The following is a 24,013-nucleotide window of genomic DNA, read 5'->3' as shown; positions in this document are numbered from 1 at the left end:
CCCTGCTTTGCATTCATCAGAAAAGAGATTTTCCTCATCACGTATCATGTGCCAGGCACTATTCTAGGCTCTGAAAATGCAGCACGGAACCAGGCAGCCAGAACCTCTGCCCTCTCGGAGCTTACCTTCTAGTGGAAGCAGGAAAGAGATAAATATACAAGCAGACCTACAAGAGCATGACAGCCTGTAATAGCAGGGGCTGTGGAGCAGCCACTGCAAAGGGTGGTCAGAGAAGCCTCTCTGAAAAGGGAGGAGATGGATGGACTCTGGAGCAGCAGCAGTGGAAACAGGAAGACTGCTAGTGAGGACAGAGGTCCAGGGAGCAGTGGTGACGACTTCATCAAAATGTGCAGCCAAGACGGCAAGAAAGGGACGGATTTTCAATACGTGTGAATGGTCTGAATGACAGGACTTGCTGAAAGCTCAAACACGGAGGCAAGAAAGAGGGTCTATTCAAGGATGACTCCTAGGTTTGAAGCCTATGCAACCAGGAGGAATATATGCATTTACTGAGACGGGGAAGTTTGGAGCAGGGGAGAGGACCAAGAGTTGAATTTTGAGATGCCTGTTTGATACCCAAGAAGGGACATCAAGTAGGCAAGTAAGTCTATGAATCTGGAGCACTTGGAGGAAATCAGGGCTGGAGGTGGGAATCTGGGCGTCACCAGCACATTGACTCACACTGAAAACCCAGGGCCAGATGATGTCATCTAGGAAGGGTGTGGCATAGAAGACTCCCCACACAGAGGTCTGGGGCATTTCAAGGCACCTAGAGTAGAGCTGGCAGAAGAGTCTGAGAGGAGAGGCCAGTAAGGGAGGAGGGAAACCAGAGGATGTATTTCCAAAGGAAGAAGAAAGCGCCGATCCTGGCTAACACAGTGAAAACCTGTCTCTACTAACAATGCAAAAAAAAAAAAAAGCCAGGCATGGTGGCGGGCACCTGTAGTCCCAGCTACTCTGCACCAGAAGGATCAGACGTGGTGGCTCACATCTATAATCCCCGTGCTTTGGGAGGCAGAGGGGGCAGGATGAGGCCAGGACTTCGAGACCAGCCTGGGCAAAATAGCCAGACACCCCATCTCTGTTTTTATTTAAAGAATAGGCCGGGTGCGGTGGCTCACATATGTAATCCCAGGACTTTGGGAGGCCGAGGCAAGCGGATCACCTGAGGTCAGGAGGTCGAGATCAGCCTGACCAACAAAAATTAGCTGGGCATGGTGGCACATGCCTGTTTACTCCCAGCTAGTCGGGAGGCTGAGACAGGAGAATCACTTGAACCAGGAAGGCAGAGGTTGCAGTCAGCCAAGACCATGCCATTGCATTCCAACCTGGGCAACAAGAGTGAAACTCCATCTCAAAAAAATAAATAAATAAAAAATAAATAGGCTGGGTATGGTGGCTCATGCCTGTAATGCCAGCACTTTGGGAGGCCAAGGAGGGTAGATTACCTGAGGTCAAGAGTTTGAGACCAACTTGGTCAACATGGCGAAACCCTGTCTCTACTAAAAAATACAAAAGTTAGCTGGGTGTGGTGGTTTGCACCTGTAATCCCAGCTACTCGGGAGGCTGAGGTAGGAGAATCGCTTGAACCCAGGAGGCAAAAGTTGCAGTGAGCCAAGATCATGCCACTGCACTCCAGCCTGGGTGACAGAGCGAGACTGCATCTTAAATAAATAAATAAATAAATAAATAAATAAATAAATAAATAAAATTAACTGGCTGTGGTGGCACACTCCTGTAGTCCTAGCTGCTTGGGAGGCTAGGGTGGGAGGATGGCTTGAGCCCAGAAGTTTAAGGCTGCAGTGCCACTGCACTGTGGCCTGGGCAACAGAGCAAGACTCCCTCTCAAGGAAAAAAAAAACAAAAAGGAACAAGCCTTACACCTGACGTACAGGTCACAAAAAAGTTCACCACGCTGCCCAAAGTCATGGCCTAAGATATTCAAACTACAACCCAAGAGGAAAAGTTGATGTTTCCATGCTATAAGGAGCTATTTATACATTGTTCCCAAGACATCAGAGCAAGATTCCAAATTATACTCTTTACCCCCTTTAGTGCTACTTTTGCACTTGGCAGGATAATGATATAATTGAAATTTCACAAAATAGCTTCCGCTGCTTTTTCTTTCTTTTTCTTTTTCTTTTTTCCCAAGATGGAGTCTTGCTCTGTCACCCAGGCTGGAGTGCAGTGGCACGATCTTGGCTCACTGTAACCTCAGTTTCCTGGGTTCAAGCAATTTTCCTGCTTCAGCCTCCCGAGTAGCTGGGATTATAGGCATAAGCCACCATGCCCCGCTAATTTTTGTATTCTTAGTAGAGACAGGGTTTCACTACGTTGGCCAGGCTGGTCTCAAACTCTTGTGTGATCCACCCGCCTCAGCCTCCCAAAATGTTGGGATGAGCCAATGCACCTGGCCTAGTTTCTGCTTCTAACGTAACATAAACTAACCTAAGACAATGTTAGTATCCATTGGTTAAATAAGAAAATGTCTGCGCTATTGCTTTTTTTTTTTTTCCCCCAGGCTGGAGTGCAGTGGCATGATCTCCTGGGCTCAAGCAATCCTCCTGTCTCAGCCTCCTGAGTAGTTGGGACTGCAGGCACAAGCCAACACATCCCATTAATTTGGTTTTTAGTTTTTGGTAGGACGAGGTCTCACTATGTTGCCCAGGCTGGTTTCAAACTCTGGAGCTCACGCAATCATCCTGCCTCAGCATCCCAAAGTGCTGGGATTACAAGTGTGAGTCATGGTGATCATCCTGCCTCAGCATCCCAAAGTGCTGGGATTACAAGTGTGAGTCATGGTGCCTGGCAGCGAATGCTAATATTACATGCTGTACCTGGATAGATTCATCTGCGAAATTTGAGACTCATATATACAAAATAAGAAAATAGGCCAGCCACATGGTTATAACAGATCTCACCTAATTCCCTGTGGTCATTTGATTTATTCAACTGGTTGCCTTTAAGCCTAAGTTCATGGCTCAAAACCATTATGCAAACTGGAATTGTAATATTACTATTAATTTTATTTTGTACTTTCCTTTTTTTAAACTTTGTATGTGTTACTTGTTAAAGTATTTGCAGAAGTACAACTCCTAACACAATAATGCTTTCCCAGCACTTTAAGATAATAGCAAAAGACTATAGAAGACAAGATTGAACTTCATAATGGACTCCAGGTAGACTTAGCCTAAGAGCCATTCCCTTGAAACTTCCCTTGTTGCTCAAATGTGACACAAAGGTTTTTGACACTTACTCCTAGTCAACAATCAACTTGCCCCAATATGGGATGACACCAGGAACTGGGTCAGGTCCCTCCCAGCATCAAGGGACATTAAAATTACAGGATGATTGATCAGTGATGCTTTCCAAGTAAAGATCTTGATTTAAAAGAGAAAATGTGGCTGGGCGCGGTGGCTCACCCCTGTAATCCCAGCATTTTGAGAGGACGAGGCAGCCAGATCACCTGAGGTCGGGAGTTCCAGTCCAGCTTAACCAACATAGAGAAACCCTGTCTCTACTAAAAATACAAAATTAGCCGGGCGTGGTGGCATATGCCTGTAACCCCAGCTACTCAGGAGGCTGAGGCAGGAGAATTGCTTGAACCCAGGAGGCAGAGGTTGCAGTGAGCCCAGATTGTGCCACTGCACTCCCGCCTGGGCAATGAGAGCGAAACTCCATCTAAAAAAAAAAAGAGAGAGAGAAAACCTGAAAGATGTCAGAATCAAAATGGAGTTACTCATGTTAGGAAACCCTGACAAATACAGCCAGGGAAGGTTATGGAGAGAGGATTCTTATGCTTGAAAGCATTATAACAAAACTATCACAACAAAAGACTGCAAAAACCACAACTGTGCACAAAGGCCACCGAAACTTTACACAAATACTTCTGCGGGGACATCTGCCCAGCAACTGCCTGTGCAAATGTAGACTACTGTCACCTTTGTTATTGATCTTTGTAACCAAAGATATTCATTTCAAAACAATTATGTAATTCTCCTCTTTAAAAACATGTATTGTATTGTATTGTATTGTATTGTATTGTATTGTATTGTATTGTATTGTATGGTACGGTATTGTATTGTATTGTATTGTATTGTATTGTATTGTATTGTGTTGTGTTGTGTTGTGTTGTGTTGTGTTGTGTTGTGTTGTGTTGTATTGTATTGATTTGAGACAATGTCTTGCTCTGTCACCCAGGCTGGAGTACAGGGGTACGATCTCGGCTCACAGCAACCTCTGCCTCCCTGATTCAAGTGATTCTTCTGCCTCAGCCTCCTGAGTAGCTAGAATTATAGGTGCCTGCCTCCACACCCAGCTAAGTTTTGTATTTTTAGTAGAGATGGGGTTTCACCATGTTGGCCAGGCTGGTCTCAATCCCCTGACCTCAGGTGATCCGCCCGCGTCGGCCTCCCAAAGTGCTGGGATTACAGGCATGAGCTACCTAAATTTTTTATCTTTTAGGCCACACCAGGCCTAAATTTTTTATTTTTGCAGAGACGGCGTCTCAACATGTTGCCCAGGCTGGTCTCCAACTCTGGTCTCAAGCAATCCTCCTGCCTCGGCCTCCCAAAGTGCTGAGATTATAGGCATGAACCACTGTGCCCAGCTTCATGTATTTCTTTCTTGTTGTTTGTTTGGTTTTGCTTTTTTGAGATGGCGATCCCTGCTCACTGCAACCTCCACCTCCTGGGTTCAAGTGATTCTCCCACCTCAGCCTCCCAAGTAGCGGGGATTAAAAGGCCACACTGCCATGACTGGCTAACATTTTTTTTTTGTATTTTTAGTAGAGATGGGGTTTCACTATGTTGGCCAGGCTGGAGAACCTACCAGTTTTAAACCTACCTATATTAAAAAATACAACAGCAGGCTGTATTTTCCAAACTGTGCATTATGATTCATTAGTGGGTTGTGTCTCTTTTTTAAAAATAGACTAAAATAAAACATAAAACAGAGAGCGTCAATTATGATAAGAACAATATGTATTGTTTAATGAAACCTTTAGCCAGCACAGTGGCTCATGCTTGTAATCTGAACGCTTTGGGATACCAAGGTGGGTGGATCACTTGAGCCCAGGAGTTCGAGACCACCCTGGGCCACATGGCAAAACCCCGTATCTACAAAAAAAACCAAAAATTTAGTTGGGTGTGGTGGCGCGCACATGTGGTCCCAGCTACTCAGAAGGCTGAGGTGGGAGGAACCCTCGAGCAGGAGAGGTGAGGGCTGCAGTGAGCCGTGGTTGTACCCCTGCACTCCAGCCTGGGCAACAAACCAAGACTGTCTCAAAAGAAAAAAAAAAAAAAGGAAATTTTGATACATGATACAAAAAGAAACAAATACTGCATGATTCTATGTGAATTATCTATAATAGGCAACTTGGTGGATGCAGAAGGTAAAATAGAGGCCATAGAGGGAGAGAAGGGTGGAATGGGGAGTTACTATTTAATGGGTAGAGAGTTTCTGTTTCGGGTAACGAAAACCTTCTGGAAATGGATAGTAGTGATGGTTACACAACACTGGGAATGTAACTAATGCCACTGAACCGCCTACTTAAAAATGGTTAAAATGGCAAACTTTATGTTATCTAGATTTTACCACAAGTTTTAAAAACTGAAGAAAAAAGAAGGTAGAGGTCACGGTGAGCCAAGATCACTGAAGAAAAAAGAAGGTAGAGGTCGCAGTGAGCCAAGATCGCGCCATTTCACTCCAGCCTGGGCAAAAGAGCAAAACTCCATCTCAAAAAAAAGTATTAATAGACATCAAATAAGAAAACATCAACAAAATTAAGTCATGCAAATGTATTCCAGAAACTAGTCTTTTAGTATGTCCTCCAGACAAACTGGAAACAACACAGCTCCTTCCAGTGGTTCATCATATGACTTAGCTGTTTAATAAAAGCAAGAGGCGGCCAGGCGCGGTGGCTCAAGCCTGTAATCCCAGCACTTTGGGAGGCTGAGACGGGCGGATCACGAGGTCAGGAGATCGAGACCATCCTGGCTAATACGGTGAAACCCCGTCTCTGCTAAAAATACAAAAAACTAGCCGGGCGAGGTGGTGGACACCTGTAGTCCCAGCTACTCGGGAGGCTGAGGCAGGAGAATGGCATAAACCTGGGAGGCGGAGCTTGCAGTGAGCTGAGATCCGGCCACTGCACTCCAGCCTGGGTGAGAGCGAGACTCCGTCTCAAAAAGTAAATAAATAAATAAATAAAAAATAAAAAAAATAAAAGCAAGAGGCTTAACACCAAAGAGCAGCGAATCTCCCAGAACACTGCTTCTGCCTTGCATGTAAGACCTGTACCAACTCAGTGATGTCCACCACCTCCTGGGCGGCGTCCTCCTGAGGGACAGTGAGTATTTCTGTGCAGATTTCACCTCTTGGGATTTAATATCAGTGGAAATGCCAAGACAGTAAACAGGATAAACAGCACTTTGATTCACTGTAAGAACTGAATCTTGGCCGGGCACGGTGGCTCACACCTGTAATCCCAGCACTTTGGGAGGCCGAGGCAGGTGGATCACCTGAGGTCAGGAGTTTGAGACCAGCTTGGCCAACACGGTGAAACCCCGTCTCTACTAAAAATATAAAGTTAGCCAGGTCTGGTGGTGCATGCCTGTAATCCCAGCTTCTTGGGAGGCTGAGGGAGGAGAATCGCTTGAACCAGGGAGCCAGAGGTTGCAGTGAGCCGAGATGGTGCCACTGCACTCCAGCCTGGCTACAGAACGAGATGCCACCTCAAAAAAAAAAAAAAAGAAAAGAAAGAAAGAAAGAACTGAATCTAGAAAGTACTAGGCAGGGAGAGCAAGAAGAGAAGTAGGATACATCCATCTGTTCATCAGTCAAAAATATGTGGCTAGGCCAGGCATGGTGGTTCACGCCTCCAATCCCAGCACTTTCGGAGGCCAAGGTGGATGGATCACGAGGTCAGGAGTTCAAGACCAGCCTGGCCAACATCGTGAAACCACATCTCTACTAAAAATACAAAAAAAATTAGCCAGGCGTGGTGGTAGGCACCTGTAATCCCAGCTACTCGGGAGGCTGAGGCAGAGGTTGCAGTGAGCCGAGATCAGCTCACTCCAGCCTGGGCGAAAGAGCAAGACTCTGTTTCAAAATATATACGTGTGTGTGTGTCTGTGTGTTTAACTATTTAGCAGGGGTCATATGCATTCCACTTCCCCCAGAGCCCTGAGTCTGGCATGAAGTCTGTGTTCCCACAGTTGTCAGGTTGGACTCCCACAGGAGCAAACTAATATTGCTAAAATGACTTGGAGCTCTGTCTTTAAACTTGAGTAGACCTGGTACAGCTGAAGAGATGGTCACTTTACTTGCTCACTATGGCAAACAGCCCACCATTCATATGGAAACACGTGCTTTTGACAAACGTGTCAGTGCAGGCATTCTTGACCTAGAAATCATGGATGGGTACCAGATGGTTCATAAACACTTAATTTCATACACAAAATTTTGTGTATATATGCATTTTTTCTGAGGAAGAAGGTCAATATCTTTTATCAGATTCTCAAAGTCGTGTAAGAGCCAAATAAAATCAAGAAACTTGAAGGCAATCTATTTCAGAATGGCGTCACACTGGGCTCACTGAATTGAATGTCCGTCAATTCCTGTCTGAGCTAACATAGGAACTGTGCTTTACGTTCTCCTCTGCCTCCAATCTTAATGTGGCCTCTATTCAATGAGAAGCACAGCATTTTACAAATATCCTTGGCCATGAATTCAGACCAGATACCATGTTTTTAAAGTGCCCCGGTTGAGCCCTGCTCAGGCAGCCCTAAGGACACAAACATTCATACAGCACGCCAAGGCAGAGGTCCTCTTCAAGCTGCCGCGGGTGACTTGAGTTTGGGCTCTGATACTTAAAGTCAGGACATTCTGATAACAGGGTTTGTCATAGTCTCACGGGTAGAGAAAACTAAGTGAGATCTCTGAGAAATTAAAATTATGATCCTGTAAAGCAATCAACTGTAAAAGCGTTGGTTTGATGTATTCCTTAATGAGTGTGCCAGACTGGGGTGTGTGTGTGTGTGAAGATGTGAAGTCCCATACAGAGGATTCTGGGAAGAGGGCAATAGGCAGGGGTGGAGTAGTTTTGTTTTTTGTTTTGTTTTGTTTTGTTTTGTGACAGGGTCTCAGTCTGTTGCCCAGGCTGGAGTGCAGTGGCAAAATCTGGGCTCACTGCAACCTCCACCTCTCAGGCTCAAGTGATCCTCCCACCTCAGCCTCCCGAGTAGCTGGGACTAAAGGTGTGTGCCACTATGCCTGGTTAATTTTTGTATTTATTGTAGAGATGGGGTCTTGCCATGTTGCCCAGGCTGATCTTGAACTCCTGGGTTCAAATGATCCGTCCATCTCAGCCTCCCAAAGTGCTGGGATTACAGGCCTGAGCCACCACGCCTAATTCCATTTCTTCTTTTTAAGTTTATTACTTGGAAGCCTTTATTAAAAGACATTTTTCGCCGGGCATGGTAGCTCAAGCCTATAATCCCAGCACTTTGGGTGGCCGAGGCGGGTGGATCACAAGGTCAGGAGTTCGAGACCAGCCTGGCAAACATGGTGAAACCCCATCTCTACTAACAATACAAAAATTATCTGGGTATGGTGGTGCATGCCTGTAATCCCAGCTACTCAGGAGGCTGAGTCAGGAGAACTGCTTGAACCCAGGAGGCAGAGGTTGCAGTGAGCCGAGGTTGCACCACTACACTCCAGGCTGGGCAACAGAGCGAGACTCCGTCTCAGAAAAAAAAAAAAAAAAAAAAGACACTTTTCTACATCTATTACTTGGTTACCCAGGGATACAGTGCATATAGAAAGGCAGGATAAATGCTTGATGGAATCTCATGAGGCAGCTTCTGAGGTGTCTCAAAACCATTCTATTTTTTGGCCTGGGAAGTGAGTACAGAGTATTTGCAGGAAATGGGATTAATATACACAGAGGAAGGAGAAGAGGGAAAGGGGAGAGCCAAGCAAAAGAAGAAAAAAAATTTCCTGCTATCACAAAACAAAAGCCAGATGACCAATAACATTTACACATTTGCCAGAAATTAAGTGCGGGTCTATATTTATAGTGATAAATAAGATAAAAATGGAGAGTATCTCCCCATCTGATACGGTTTGGGTGTGTGTCCCTGCAAACTTCATGTTGCACTGTGATCACGATGAAATGTGTTGGAGGGGGTCTAGTGGGAGGTGTTTGGGTCATGGGGGTGGATCTCTCTTGACTGGCTTTGTGCCTTCCCCACAGTAATGAGTTCACATGAGAGCTGGTTGTTTAAAGAGCCTGACGCCTCCTCCTGTCTCTCTTGCTCTCTCTCTTGCCATGTGATATGCCGGCTCCCGCTCTGCCTTCTGCCATGATTGTAAGCTTCCTGAATCCCTCCCCAGAAGCCAGACGCTGGTGCCATGCTTGTACCGCCTGAGAACCATGAGCCAAATAACCCTCTTTTCTTGATAAATTACCCAGTTTCAGGCATTCCTTTATAGCAATGCAAAATGAACTAACACACCACCTATGGAGGTGGATTTAGCTACAGGCCTACTTAAAGGCAGACGAATGTATAAAATAACTGAAAGCCCTATCTAGGAGCAAAAAGGGGGCTTCTAGGGTGGTGGTAATAATCTGTTCATAGATATTGATGCTGGCTGCATGAGTTCAGTTTGTAAAAACTTATTGAGTTGTACATTTACAATGTGCATACTTTTCTATATGTATATTATTCTTTAATTTTAAAACTTAAAAAATTAAGAGTTCCTTCTACTCTTTTTCTTTTTTGAGATAGAGTCTCACTCTGTCACCCAGGCTGGAGTGCAGTGGCGTGACCTTGGCTCACTACAACCTCCACCTCCCAGGTTCAAGCAATTCTCCTGCCTCAGCCTCTTGAGTAGCTGTGATTACAGGCATGCGCCACCATGCCCAGCTAATCTTTGTATTTTTAGTAGAGATGGGGTTTCACCATGTTGGTCAGGCTGGTCTCGAACTCCTAACCTTGTGATCCACCCTCCTCGGCCTCCCAAAGTGCTGGGATTACAGGCATAAGCCACTGAGCCTGGTCTCACTCTTGAGTCTATTGTGGTGAACTATTCAATGCTTATTTAATATTTGGGGTGTTAGAATTAAAGGATGCACAGCACCATGTAGAGTTGGAATTGCAGTTCCTTCCACTCATTAATTATCCATGAAATGAATGAAACTAGATCTCCCAACTCAGCAGCTGGCTTGTCCTCGTCTGGAGGAGGAACGTGGCTGTGGTGGCCACATTACCAGTGTATTGGCCTGGGAGTGGCTTAGCAGCACCCACAGACTGTCCACTGCACAGGGCCCAGGGGATAGCCATGGTGCTGACAGCTGGCTCTGATTCCAGTGAATGGATCCAAGATGGGAGTTGAAGAAAAGCTCACTAATAGCACACTGAGAACTAGAGGAGAGGAAGGAGAGGGCAGAGAGATGGTAATAGAAACAATCTGGTACCTACCTCATGCCTCTCGTAATAATGGTCTTTGAGCTATAGGTGACTATATTCATACAAAGCATAACCCACCCTGTGTTTCATTTACCCATTCCAACACTCAAATGGAATTTCCCTTTAAACTTTCTGATCCTACTAACTCTGAGATTTCAAATTCCCTTGAAGAAATATTCACTGAGTAGGATTTACTGGAGCTACCATCCTTGATTCCTAAAGCCTAAGAAAACTGCCAGGAAAGGAAGTGGTAATTCTTATTCCTTAAGAATATCCATACGGTTAAAAAAAAAAAAAAAAAAAAAGAATATCGGTATGGTCATTTGAGCTCTTTGGCCAGAAAGTGCTTTGGAAATACCATGTGTCTCAAAATTCCTCTTAGTGAAACAAATGCCTTATAAGATGATGTCCCATTACTATAACAAACTGTCTACTGTTTTTCTTTTTTGAGACGGAGTCTCACTTTGTCACCCAGGCTGGAGTGCAGTGGTATGATCTCGGCTCACTGCAACCTCCACCTCCCGGGTTCAAACAATTCGCCTGCCTCAGCCTCCCTAGTAGCTGGGATTACAGACCCACACCACCACACCTAATTTTTGTATTTTTAGTAGAGACAGGGTTTCACCATGTTGGCCAGGCTGGTCTCAAACTCCTGACCTCAGGTGATCTGCCCACCTTGCCCTCTCAAAGTGCTGGGATTACAGGCGTGAGCCACCGCACCTGGCCCTTGTTGTTGCTTTTATATGCTTGACTTCAGTCACTGCTCACAACTACTGTGAAAGTCACACCCCATTTTACAGGTGAGGAAACAGAGGCTCTCAGGCTTAGTAGTCATGTAGCTAGTAAGTAGTGGTTCTTTCCACCAGACCACACTGTCTTCCCCAAGAGGCATTTGTTAACCCTGTGCAGAGCCAGCCATACCACAGGCCCCATGACCACTGGGAAGGTAAGCGCCAGGTTCTAGTTGACCAGAACTGGTGAAGAAACTAATCTTTGCTTACAGGGAGAAACCACAGCACATCTGCTTCCTTTGAGCAAGTGAATGAGACAGAGGAAAAGAGGTCCTGGTGAAAACATGACTTTCAGAAGTTACATCTGAGCCTTCCAGGAAGAAGTGGCAATCAGAGCCAGAAGCTTGAAGTGTGGCGAGGAATCAGAGGGGCTGGACTGGAAGCTGGCTTCCTTATCTGGCCACGGCCTCAGGAACAAAGCAGTTGTAGGCTGTCTTGACCCCGGTCAGCAACGTGGCCTTGAACAGACTGGCCTTGGCAGACTGAACATGGAAGGTGATTGGGGGAGGGCCTAAATTTTCCTACATGCCTCTCTCCATGCCCACCCAAATCCACATGGCCAAGAGTGAGCTTGGTACCCCACCCTGATACCTTTAAGGGGAAAGAGCAGGTGCCCTAAAATTTCCATTAGCCATAACAAACCTGTGGGTATACCTTACATCCATTAGGATAAGAAAGATGTAAAATCTGTTTTAAAACTCATGCAAAATCCATACATGTTTGTTTTCATGCTATAGTGTTTTCTCTGTACTTGATTTTCTTTTGTTCTCTGGTCATGTTGTTTTAGAAAATTTTCAGCTTTTGCTTTACAGAAGGAAAAAGAAAGGGATTTCTGCAGATCTAGGCCAAGGTAGCTGGGGAGATGAGAATACATCAGGGGCCGGATAAAGCTCTATCAAGGGCAGCCCCCAGTTCCAGAGCTGGGAAGAGTCTTTGAGGTTGAGGCAAGTGGAGGATGAAAACCCAGAACTGGAAGCTGAGAGGTTCATTACTTTCCATGCGTCTGTCCCCAGCTCTCTCCATTCAGTAGGTAATGGTCTTCTAGCAGCCTGTTAGCCACACAGCGTTCATCTGCAGTAGGCCACATTCTGCTGTTCAGTGCTACAGTCATCCCAAAGACCACACCATGAGAACCACTGTGGTAGACATATGGCATGTTAAAATGTTAATTAGGCTGGGCACGGTGGCTCCCACCTGTAATCCCTGCACTTTAGGAGGCCGAGGCGGGTGGATCGAGAGGTCAGGAGTTCAAGACCAGCCTGACCAACTTGGTGAAACCCTGTCTCCACTAAAATACAAAAATCAGCCAGGTATGGTGGCGCACGCCTGTAATCCCAGCTACTCAGGAGACTGAGGCAGGAGAATCGCTTGAACCCAGGAGGCAGAGGTTGCAGTGAGCTGAGATCGCGCCACTGCACTCCAGCCTGGGTGACAGAGCGAGACTCTGTCTCAAAATAATAATAACAACAACAATAATTATAATAAGACTGGGCGCGGTGGCTCACAGCTGTAATCCCAGCACTTAGGGAGGCCGAGGCTGGCGGAACACTTGAGGTCAGGAGTTCGAAACCAGCCAGGCTAACAAGGCGATACCCTGTCTCTACTAAAAATACAAAAAAATTAGCCAGGCATGGTGGTGTGTACCTGTAATCCCAGCTATTCAGGAGGCTGAGGCAAGAGAATCGTTTGAACCAGGGAGGCGGAGGTTGCAGTGAGCCGAGATCATACCACTGCACTCAAGCCTGGGTGACAGAGCAGGACTCCGTCTCAAAATAAAATAATAATAATAATAATTAATAATGGTTTTCATCTAATCTAAGACATCATCAATCATAAGAAGCATCATTATTTTATGTATCACTTAGAAAAAGCTTCTGACAAGTAATCATGGCATGCCATAAGATGTATCCCAAAATGAGAAATCTTAAAATGTGAAAAACATGCATGTCAGAATTGGTAATATGCTGATGTTTTCAATTCGTCTTCAAGCCATTTTCCAATTACAGTGTTTTCTACTCAAGTTTGAAACCCCCAGTAAAGGCAGGAATGAGCCTCTGTTCCCCTGAAACCTCCCATTAAAGCAGGAATGAGCCTGGCTTTCCCTGAATTCCTAGAGTCCTACAAAAGAAATGCTAAATCCTGGTACCTCCATTAATTTTAACTTTGCCTCCGGGGAGAAGGTGCAACCCTTCCTATGGACTTTGCTTGTACTACCTCTGTGATCTATCACATTCTGTTGTTTCTGGTAACCATTTACACGTATGACAGTAGATTTTAAGTTCATCAAAGGCAAGGATGGTATTTTATATATTCCCAAGTTTTAAGAGTGCATTTTTAAAAAGATCTGGGCCAGGTGTAGTGGCTCACGCTGTAATCCCAACACTTTGGGAGGCTGAGGAGGATGGATCACCTGAGGCCAGGAGTTCAAGACCAACATGGCCAACATGGTGAAACCCCATCTCTACTAAAAATACAAAAATTAGCCGGGCGTGGTGGCGTGTGCCTGTAATCCCGGCTACTCGAGAGGCTGAGGTACTAAAATTGCTTGAAGCCGGGAGATGGAGGTTGCAGTGAGCCAAGATTGTGCCACTGCACTCCAGCCTGGGTGACAGAGTGAGACTCTGTCTCAAAAAAAAAAAAAGAAATATTTGTAATTCCATGAGTTCTCACACTAAGTATTTCTTTTTTGTGTCCTGCCTTGTTTCCAAAAGGATTTTATGTGGTTTACAGAGGTACACCTGATAGCACAGCAAGTAAAATACATATGAGGAAAATCCTCAGTATAAAAATTGAGGCCGGGCATGGTGACTCATGCCTCTAATCCCAGCACTTTGGGAGGCCGAGACCAGTGGATCACTTGAGGTCAGGAGTTTGAGACCAGCCTGGCCAACGTGGTGAAACCCTGTCTCTACCAAAAAAAAAAAAAAAATTAGCTGGGCATGGTGGTGCACGCCTATAGTCTCAGCTACTTGAAAGGCTGAGGTAGGAGTATTGCTTGAGCCTGGGAGGTAGAAGTTGCAGTGAGCCCAGATCACACCACTGCACTCCAGCCTGGGTGACAGAGGGAGACCTTGTCTCGAAACAAAAGAAAACAAAAGCAAAACAAATCAGGACAAAGGGGAAATGAAAGTAGTGAAATTGGGTGTAACCAGGAGTAAGCTGTAACTTAAAAGCATTCTGTAAGATCCTGTTAACAGAAATAAGCCCAAATTTGGCTCTGAGCTTGCTAGCAGTCAAAGAGAGAAGGGAAACACGAGCAGTTATAAGACTGGGTCCATATAATAAAAACTAATTGCTCAAAAGAATCAGCTGATGGTACACCCTGCTTGTGTGCACCTAGCTAGTGTTTATTCCTTAACCTTTCATTTATTTGCATATTTCCAGATCCTGACTTAGGGCTTGTATAATGGTAGGCCAGTAATTCTCAGACATTTTCGTCTTGGAAGTCTTTTATGCTTTTTAAAAACTTTTTTTTTTTTTTTTTTGAGACAGGGTTTCACTCTGTCACCCAGGCTGGAGTACAGTAGCATGAACACGGCTCACTGCAGCCTCAACCTCCCAGGCTTAAGCAATCCTCCCACCTCAACCTCTCAAGTAGCTGGGACTACACATATGTACCTCCAAACCTGGCTAATTTTCAAATTTTTTTGTAGAGAGAGGGCCTCACTACGTTGCCCAGGCTAGTCTTGTTCTCAAACTGCTGGCCTTAAGTGATCCTTCCTCTTCAGCCTCCCAAAGTGCTGGGATTACAGGCGTGAGCCACACAGTGCCCAGCCTTAAAAACAGTGGCTCATGCCTGTAATCCCAGCACTTTGGGAGGCTGAGGCAGGAGGATTGCTTTAGCCCAGGAGTTTGAGACCAGCCCAGACAATATATTAGGACCATGTCTCTATTTAAAAAAAAAAAAAAAAAACTGGCCAGGGTAGGTGGCTCATGCCTGTAATCTCAGCACTTTGGGAGGCTGAGGTAGTGGATCACCTGAGGTCAGGAGTTCGAGACCAGCCACAACATGGAGAAACCCCGTCTTTACTAAAAATACAAAATTAGCTGGGTGTGGTGGCACATGCCTGTGATCCCAGCTACTCAGGAGACTGAGGCAGGAGAATCATTTGAACCGGGGAGGCGGAGGTTGCAGTGAGTTGAGATCGCGCCATTGCACACCAACCTGGGCAACAAGAGCAAAACTCTGTCTCAAAAAAACAAACAAGGCCAGGCGCGGTGGCTCACACCTATAATCCCAGCACTTTGGGAAGCTGAGGCAGGAGGATCACAAGGTCAGGAGATCGAGACCATCCTGGCTAACACGGTGAAACCCCGTCTCTACTAAAAATACAAAAAATTAGCTCAGCGTTGTGGCGGGCACCTGTAGTCCCAGCTACTTGGGAGGCTGAGGCAGGAGAATGGCATGAACCCGGGAGGTGGAGCTTGCAGTGAGCCCAGATTACACCACTGCACTCCAGCCTGGGCGACAGAGCGAGACTCCATCTCAACAAACAAACAAACAAACAAAAAAGAATTTACAGAAGAGTCAGAAAGCACAGAGTTCCCATATACCCTTCACCCACTTTGTCTAATGTTAACATTGTATATAACCACAGTACACTATCCAACTAAGAAACTAACATTGTTATAATACTACTAACTAATTTGGATTTCACTGGCTTGTCCTACCAATGTATTTTTTTTTTCTTTTTGAGACAGAGTCTCACTCTATAGCCCAAGTGAGTTGCACTTGAGCCAAGCCCACCTGAAGCACATTGGGCCCAAGAAAAAAAGTATTTCCCCCACCACCGCCAGCACATCCAGGATAGTTCCTAAGCGAATTCCTCCACGACCATAAGGCCCAGGGGTGGGTACCAGCTAACTCCACTTTCATCCTGCATGTATTCTTAATCAACCCAGTTTAATTGTCCAGCCAGATTTCCTAAGGTATAGCTACTCTCTCTAACTTCAAAAGGAGATCCTATAAGGAATCAACCATACTCCATTGTGAGAATCTGCTTTTCCCATGGCCTCCTTCCCCTTGTCACCTATCTGGCAATCTGGAAGGACAAACTGGACATGTGTAGCCTCTTCCTCTCCCTTTTTCCTATTGGGAGCTGGCCTACCACTCCCTTCTCTACGTAGTAAGGTTTATAGGCCTGTCTGTCTCATTTTAGGGTTAAGTCTTATAGAGTATTAGGAAGTCATTTGCTCACAGAGTCTCTGACCTCTGCCAGGTGTCCTGGCTCATACCTGCAATCCCAACTACTCAGGAGGCTGAGGCGGGAGGATCACCTCAGCTCAGGAGTTCAAGACAAGCCAGGACAAAATAGTGAGACTCTGCCTCAAAAAAAAATTTTTTTTCAAAAAAATATAATCTCTGCCCTCCAACCTAGTCTTTGTCAGTAGTAAAGGTAACATTTTAGTCTCCATCTGCTGCCTCCTTGTTCTTATATCTTAATTGCTTCAGAACCCTGGTGAGGAATAAGGGCACCATTACAATGCCCCTCAAAGACCCCAACATGGTCATATAGGTAAGCATTAGCAATTTTAGGTCACTGCTGAGAAGACAGTTATTAAAGGTGTTCTAAAGTTTAAAAATTTGCTTTGACTATTCTCTTCAGGAACTTTTAACACTGTTTTTTTTTTTTTTGAGACACAGTCTTACTCTGTTACTCTGTTGCCAAGGCTGGAGTGTAGTGGCATGATCTTGGCTCACTGCAGCCCCCACCTCCCAGGTTCAAGCAATTCTCCTGCCTCAGCCTCCCAAGTAGCTGGGATTACAGGTACCCGCCACCACAACTGGCTAATTTTTGTATTTGTAATAAAGATAGGGTTTCACCATATTGGCCAGGCTGGTCTCAAACTCCTAACCTCAAGTGATCCACCCACCTCGGCCTCCCAAAGTGCCAGGATTACAAGTGTGGGCTGCAGAGCCTGGCCTAATACTACTTAATTTTTTATCAAACACTCTGGTGCTAGTAGACAATCTCCTTTAGGGAAAGAACTGCTTTCAGGAAAATATTTTAATAAGTTACCTGTAATAAAAGTGAGAGGCCTTGAAGGAAGGCAAAAGAGAATATATATGCTGCCTCTTTATGGGAAAACATGAGAGATTTGTCACTTATTTTTTCCCACTGATGGGGAGCGGGGCTAAGGAGGGAAGACAGAGAAGAGCCAGTGAGCTGGTCTGAGTTGGGGACTGTGTGAAGTCATGGTGGGTGACTGATAATATTTTAAGCACAGGGACACTCAGAGTTTAATCTGAAGTTCCATTGCTGTGATGTAATCCACTCTCTTCCTTCCCATGTGTCATCAGTGATTATGATAATACAAACATCAGCAGAAATCTTGGGGACGGTTCGGGATTCCCTAGAGGGCGTGTGCCAACGTTCTCTGCCCTTCAGGTCTTTGTTCTGAAGCAGTATTTGTGGCAGATTGCTGGACAAATATTCTGTCCATTGCAGATCATGAAATAATTTTATCTGTGGATCAATCCAGACCGCAGGACGCCGTGAGTTATGACTTCATTACAGAAAAAATAAAGAAAGAAAGAAAAAGAAAGCTGTGAGGCAGGAGCCCTTTGTTCCACCTACTAGTAGACTTATTTTTACTGAATTGAATATGAAGGTTAGGCCTACACTGAAGAAAGTTATAAAAAATGGGCTGGGCATGGTGGCTCACGCCTGTAATCCCAGCACTTTGGGAGGCCAAAGCAGGCAGATTACGAGGTCAGGAGATGGAGACCATCCTGGTTAACACAATGAAACCCTGTCTCTACTAAAAATACAAAAAGTTAGCCAGTGTGGTGGCATATACCTGTAATCCCAGCTACTTGGGAGGCTGAGGCAGGAGAATCGCTTGAACTTGGGAGGTGGTTGCAGTGAGCTGAGATCACACCACTGCACTCCAGCCTGGGCGACAGAGCGAGACTCCATCTCAAAAAGAAAAGAAAAGAAATAAGCCATAGGAAATCCATTACTAAATTCACTGTAGGGGTTTCCTTGAGACTAAATCATATAATGAGGGCCCATAAGAGAAATGCCTTGTGTGAAGTCAACCTCTGCCAACTGTGCAGGACTTGATGACACATCCTTTGACATCATCCTTACCCCTGGCTTCACCTTACTGTCTTATTTGTATTTTCGGTTTGCACCAATGGCGTCCTTAATGTTTGAGGGAGCTGTGCTACATAGAACTCTAAAAGCTGCTAGCAATAATTTTTCAAGCAAGGCAAAGCATAATGAAAAAAAAATTAATACGCTTTCCAAATTCTGTTATCTCTAATTCCCACCTCACTATGCTCTTCACTTGAAAACTTATCTTCCTTCTGCGGCACGTTGGCAAGCATTCACCCAACTCCTCTTCACTACTCCCAAATAAGGACTTGCTGATATTTTTAGCAAAACAATTTATAGGTCCATTTTTCAAAAATCAAGCTAGTTCACCCGTGTGTGTGCTCATGCACACACACACACACACACTCACATACTGCTTAAGTGATCAGAAAACCCAGCCACACAATTTATTTATTTATTTATTTATTTTTAAAAGTAGAGGCTGGGTCTTACTCCATTGCCCAAGCTGGTCTTGAAACCCTAGGCTCAAGCTATCCTTTTGCCTCAGCCTCCCAAAGTGCTGGGATTACAGGCATGAGCCACGGCGCGGGGCCAGCAATGTATGCATGGCCCTCCCTTAGCTTGTTTCAGGTATATATGCTTATTTCTTTAGTGCATTTTCCTTATATATTGTTTATACATGATACAAATACTTCCACATACTTTATTTGCGTTACTGTGTTTGGTATCTGTGAGAAAAATAATATTTTGGATATTCGAAACATTATTGGGGCAAATATCCAAGCATTAACAATTAATGCTATAGTTCCCCTTTGATCACTCACTTTTCCCCAGCTGCCTCCCAGAATTAGCCACTGTTATCAGTTTGATGCATAACCTTCTAGATTCTCATGTTTGCTTTTGTAAATATATACACATATCTAGAGAAGTCTATTGGTTTTCGTCATGTGTATGTGGGTGTTAAATGAAGGAGTGCTGTACAGGCTGTGCTGTTCTACAACTTGCTTTTTTGATTTAACTATGTCTTAGGCCACTTTTCTTCCTCCCAGGGAAGAGCTCTTTTCTATGTGTGTGTGTTTTTTTTTTTTTTTGCAGGGGGGGAGGGTTGTTTGTTTTGTTTTGTTTTTGAGACGGAGTCTCACTCTGTCGCCCAGGCTGGAGTGCAGTGGCATGATCTTGGTTCACTGCAACCTCCACTTCCCAGGTTCAAGGGACTCTTGTGCCTTAGCCTCCCGAGTAGCTGAGATTACAGCTACACGCCACCAGGCTCAGCCAATTTTTTGTATTTTTAGTAGAGACAGGGTTTTGCCATGTTGGCCAGACTGGTCTCGAACTCCTGACCCGAAGTGATTTGCCCACCCTGGCCTCCCAAAGTGCTAGGATTACAGGCATGAGCCACCGCACCCAGCCATAGGCACGGTTTCACGCACTGGGAATACAACTGTGAGCAAAAAACTCTCTTTACCTCCATGGCACTTACATTGTCTGGAGAGCAGACAGAAAATAACATAAGTATAAGAAAATAACATGTTGGGGCCAGGCATGGTGGCTCACACCTGTAATGTCAGCACTTTGGGAGGTCGAGGCGGGCGGATCACCTGAGGTCAGGAGTTCGAGACCAACCTGACCAACATGCAGAAACCCTGTCTTTACTAAAAATACAAAATTAGCTGGGTGTGGTGGCGCATGCCTCTAATCCCAGCTACTAGGGAGGCTGAGGCAGGAGAATCGCTTGAACCTGGGAGGTGGAAGTTTCAGTGAGCCAAGATTGTGCAATTGCACTCCAGCCCGGGCAACAAGAGCAAAACCCCATCTCAAAAAAAAAAAAAAAAGAAGAAAGAAAAATAACATGTTGGTTAATGATTAGTCCCACAAAGAAAAATTTGGGATGAAACAAAAGCCAGGCGTGGTGGCTCATGCCTGTAATCTCAGCACTTTTAAAGGCCAAGGTGGGCAGATCACTTGAGGCCAGGAGTTCAAGACCAGCACGGGCAACATGGTGAAACCCTGACTTTACCAAAAATAGAAAAATTAGCCAGGCATGGTGGCATGTGTCTGTAGTCCCAGCTACTCTGGAGACTGAGGAGGGAGGCACAGGTTGCAATGAGCTGTAATTGTGCCACTTCACAGCCTGGGCAACATAATGAGATCCTGTCTCAAAAGGAAAAAAACCAAAAACATAGGGATTTCCAAGAGGCAGGGATTGTAATTTTAAACATGATGGTCAAGGATGGCCTGTGGAGAGAGTAGCAATTTGAGCGAAGTCTATGTCTTTTGTTTCTATAGACAGTAGCTTCTTTTTCAGAGGGAGAGAAAACTGAGGTGTTTTCTTTCTTTTTTTTTTTTTTTTGAGACAGAGTCTTGCTCTGTCACCCAGGCTGGAGTGCAGTGGCGCGATCTCTGCTCACTGCAAGCTCCATCTCCCAGGTTCACGCCATTCTCCTGCCTTAGCTTGCCTCAGCTGGGACTACAGGCGCCCGCCACTGCACCCAACTAATTTTTTGTATTTTTAGTAGAGACGGGGTTTCATCGTGTTAGTCAGGATGGTCTCGATCTCCTGGCCTCGTGATCTGCCCGCCTCGGCCTCCCAAAGTGCTGGGATTACAGGCGTGAGCCACCGCACCTGGCTGAGGTGTTTTCAAAGATTTTTTTTTTCCATAGAGATGGGGTCTCGCTATGTTGCCCAGACTGGTCTCAAACTCTGCCTGAAGTGAGCTTCCCACCTTGGCCTGTCCAGGCTGGAGCACAGTGGCATGATCTAGGCTCACTGCAACCTCTGCCTCCCAGGTTCAAGTGATTCTCCTGCCTCAGGCTTCCCAGTAGCTGGGATTACAGGCACCTGCCACCACGCCCAGCTAATTTTTGTATTTTTAATAGAGACAGGGTCTCACCATGTTGGCCAGGCTGGTCTTAAAACTCCTGACCTCGGTTGATCCACCCACCGCGCCTCCCAAAGTGCTGGTATTACAGGCATAAGCCACTGCGCCCGGCCGGCCTTTTTTTTTTTTTTTTTAAACTAGTCAAGGACAGTAGTGGAAAAGGGAGGGGAGAAAAATAAATTTTCTGCAATTTCTTTTTTCTGAGACAGAGTCTCGCTCTGTCGCCCAAGCTGGAGTGCAGTGACGCAATCTCAACTCACTGCAACCTCCACCTCCCAGGTTCAAGCAATTCTCAGGCCTCAACCACCCAAATAGCTGGGACTACAGGCACCTACCATGATGCCTGTCTAATTCTATTATTTTTAGTAGAGACGAGGTTTCACCATGTTGGGCAGGCTGATTTCAAACTCCTGACCTCAAGTGATCCACCCAGCTTCACTTCCCAAAGTGCTGGGATCACAGGTATGAGCCAGCTCACCCAGCCTGTTTTCAGCAACTTCTTTCCCGCCACGCAGCCCTCCTGCCGTTGCCTCAACTTACTTCCAAGACCTGACTGTGGAGCAGTTTCCTGCTAATATAGGGTCAGAATGATCACACTTCTCTCAGCCCCTACACAGCATGCCAGATCTCCACTTGGCTGTTTTCTCTTTCTGGCAAAAATTGTCCAAATGAGCTAGAGTCAAATATAAGTATTGGCAAAATTTTGGGGCCATTAAAAAAAAAATCATTTGCTGAAATTGAACAGTTTATGGTGCCAAGTAATATATTCGAAAAGAAAATTTGCCCAAGTCAATGGATTTCAAAACATTTGACTTATATCCACAGGAAGAAATATATGTGGGATCTAGTACATTCATACATAACATAAATCTAAAACATACCTGGGAGTGGTGCACGTGCCTGCAATCCCAGCTACTCAGGGGGCTGAGGCAGGAGAATCGCTTCAGCCTGAGAGCCAGAAGTTGCAGTGAGCCGAGATGGCACCACTGCACTCCAACCTGGGCAACAAAGCGAGATTCAGTCTCAAAAAATAATAAAAGTTTCACAAAATAATACTTACCTTTACTGTGATTCACCTTTATATGTGATTTTTCTTTTCCATTCTATCTTATTTCATTTTAAATAAAGTTGTTCACTATTCACTAAACTATTTCTCAACTGTCTGTTTATTCTCGGGGGTTGGGTGTTCAAGACCTTTTCTTTTCAGAGCCCGCAATTTTATCAATAAACTTTTTGTTGTTGTTTCTAGTTTGAGACAGAGTCGCTCTGTCGCCCAGGCTGGAGTGCAGTGGTAAGATCTCGGCTCACTGCAAGCTCCGCCTCCCAGGTTCAAGCGATTCTCCCGCCTCAGCCTCCTGAGTAGCTGGGATTACAGGCGCCTGCCACCAGGCTCGGCTAGTTTTTGTATTTTTAGTAGCGACTAGGTTTCACAATGTTGGCCAGGCTGGTCTCGAACTCCTGACCTCAAGTGATCCACCTGCCTCGGCCTCCCAAAGAGCTGGGATTACAGGCGTGAGCCACCGCGCGCGGCCAAAGGCAAGATTTTAATCTAGGGTGCCTTGACTCTAACTTCAGTACTTTTTTTCAGCACGACTATATTTTTATAAAACTTGAAGAAATGTTTCGACCTGAATATGAGATTGGACAGGTGAGACTAATGTTTGAGGGTACTGCATGGGTCAATGATAATATTTCTGAGTAGTTTGGAAATATTAAAACTGAGGAAAATAATTATACTTGCCAGGCGCAGTGGCTCACGCCCCTAATCCCAGCACTCTGGAAGGCCAAGGCGGGCGGATTGCCTGAGCTCAGGAGTTTGAGACCAGCCTGGCCAACATGGTGAAACCCCGTCTCTACTAAAAATACAGAACAATTGCCCGGGAGTGGTGGCAGGCGCCTGTAATCCCAGCTACTCAGGAGGCTGAGGCAGGAGAATCGCTTGAACCCAGGAGTCAGAGGTAGCAGTGAGCCAAGATCACGCCACTGCACTCCAGCCTGGGCGACAGAGGAAGACTCCGGCTGGGCGGGGCGGGGGGGGAGGGGGTAGAAAATAATTATACTGTAATAATCTGGAAAAAAATACGTTCACACAGTATTAATGTGTGATCATCATCTCATACATTCCAGAAATGAGGTTTCAGAGAGCTTTCACTGACCGTGTGTCATAAGATATCCATTTATTTTCGGATCCCTTTCATCCCATTTTCAGCTTCCTCCCAGTTGCCCAATGTCCTCTGGAGTTTTCCATCCAAGATCCCCATCTTTTTTTCTTTTTTCTTTTTTTTTTTTTTGATACTGGGTTTCACTCTTGTTGCCCAGGCTGGAGTGCAATGGCCACGATCTTCGCTCACTGCAACCTCCGCTTCCCCGGTTCAAACGATTCTCCTGCCTCAGCTTCCCGAGTAGCTGGGATTACCGGCGCGTGCCGGGATTACAGGTGTGAGCCACCGCACCCAGTCCCCCCATCTTCTTAAACGGGTCAATTTCTTGGCTCTTGCATTTTGACTTTTCCATCATTCCAACTGCCATCCTGTGTCCTGCTCTTTCCCAAGGGTTGCATTCTTACTCTGCTGAATGCTACATTATTGGATTTATGAACAATTATTAATGTATTGTAATTGTCTGATACTTTGATTTACCAAAATGAACACTTCTATGAGAGTAAGACTGGATCGAACTTGTTCACAATTAGGATCTTCGTGCATATCCTAGTTCTAAGGGATACAGAGCACAAAATATTTGTGAAATAGAACAAGCTTTCAGACTTCATACTAGCATACATCTTTGCCTTATGCCAAAGATGTGAGGAT

At 45.3% G+C, this 24,013-nt stretch overlaps 1 protein-coding gene across 1 annotated transcript in view; it reads right to left on the bottom strand.

Moving 5' to 3' along the window:
- SLC25A30 (solute carrier family 25 member 30) overlaps nt 1-22,198 on the bottom strand; it is a 92,781-nt gene extending 70,583 nt beyond the window's left edge. Inside the window, exon 1 of the mRNA XM_073013914.1 lies at nt 22,085-22,198. The gene's annotated coding sequence lies outside the window, so the exon portion shown is untranslated. The remainder of the gene's footprint in view (nt 1-22,084) is intronic.
- Between the last annotated feature and the right edge of the window lie 1,815 nt (nt 22,199-24,013).

The sequence above is a fragment of the Chlorocebus sabaeus genome, chromosome 3 (assembly GCF_047675955.1).
Source record: "Chlorocebus sabaeus isolate Y175 chromosome 3, mChlSab1.0.hap1, whole genome shotgun sequence".
In the NCBI taxonomy this organism is placed as follows: Eukaryota; Metazoa; Chordata; class Mammalia; order Primates; family Cercopithecidae; genus Chlorocebus; species Chlorocebus sabaeus.
Note: the sequence above shows the minus strand (reverse complement) of the source record. Positions and strands in the feature narration are given on the sequence as shown.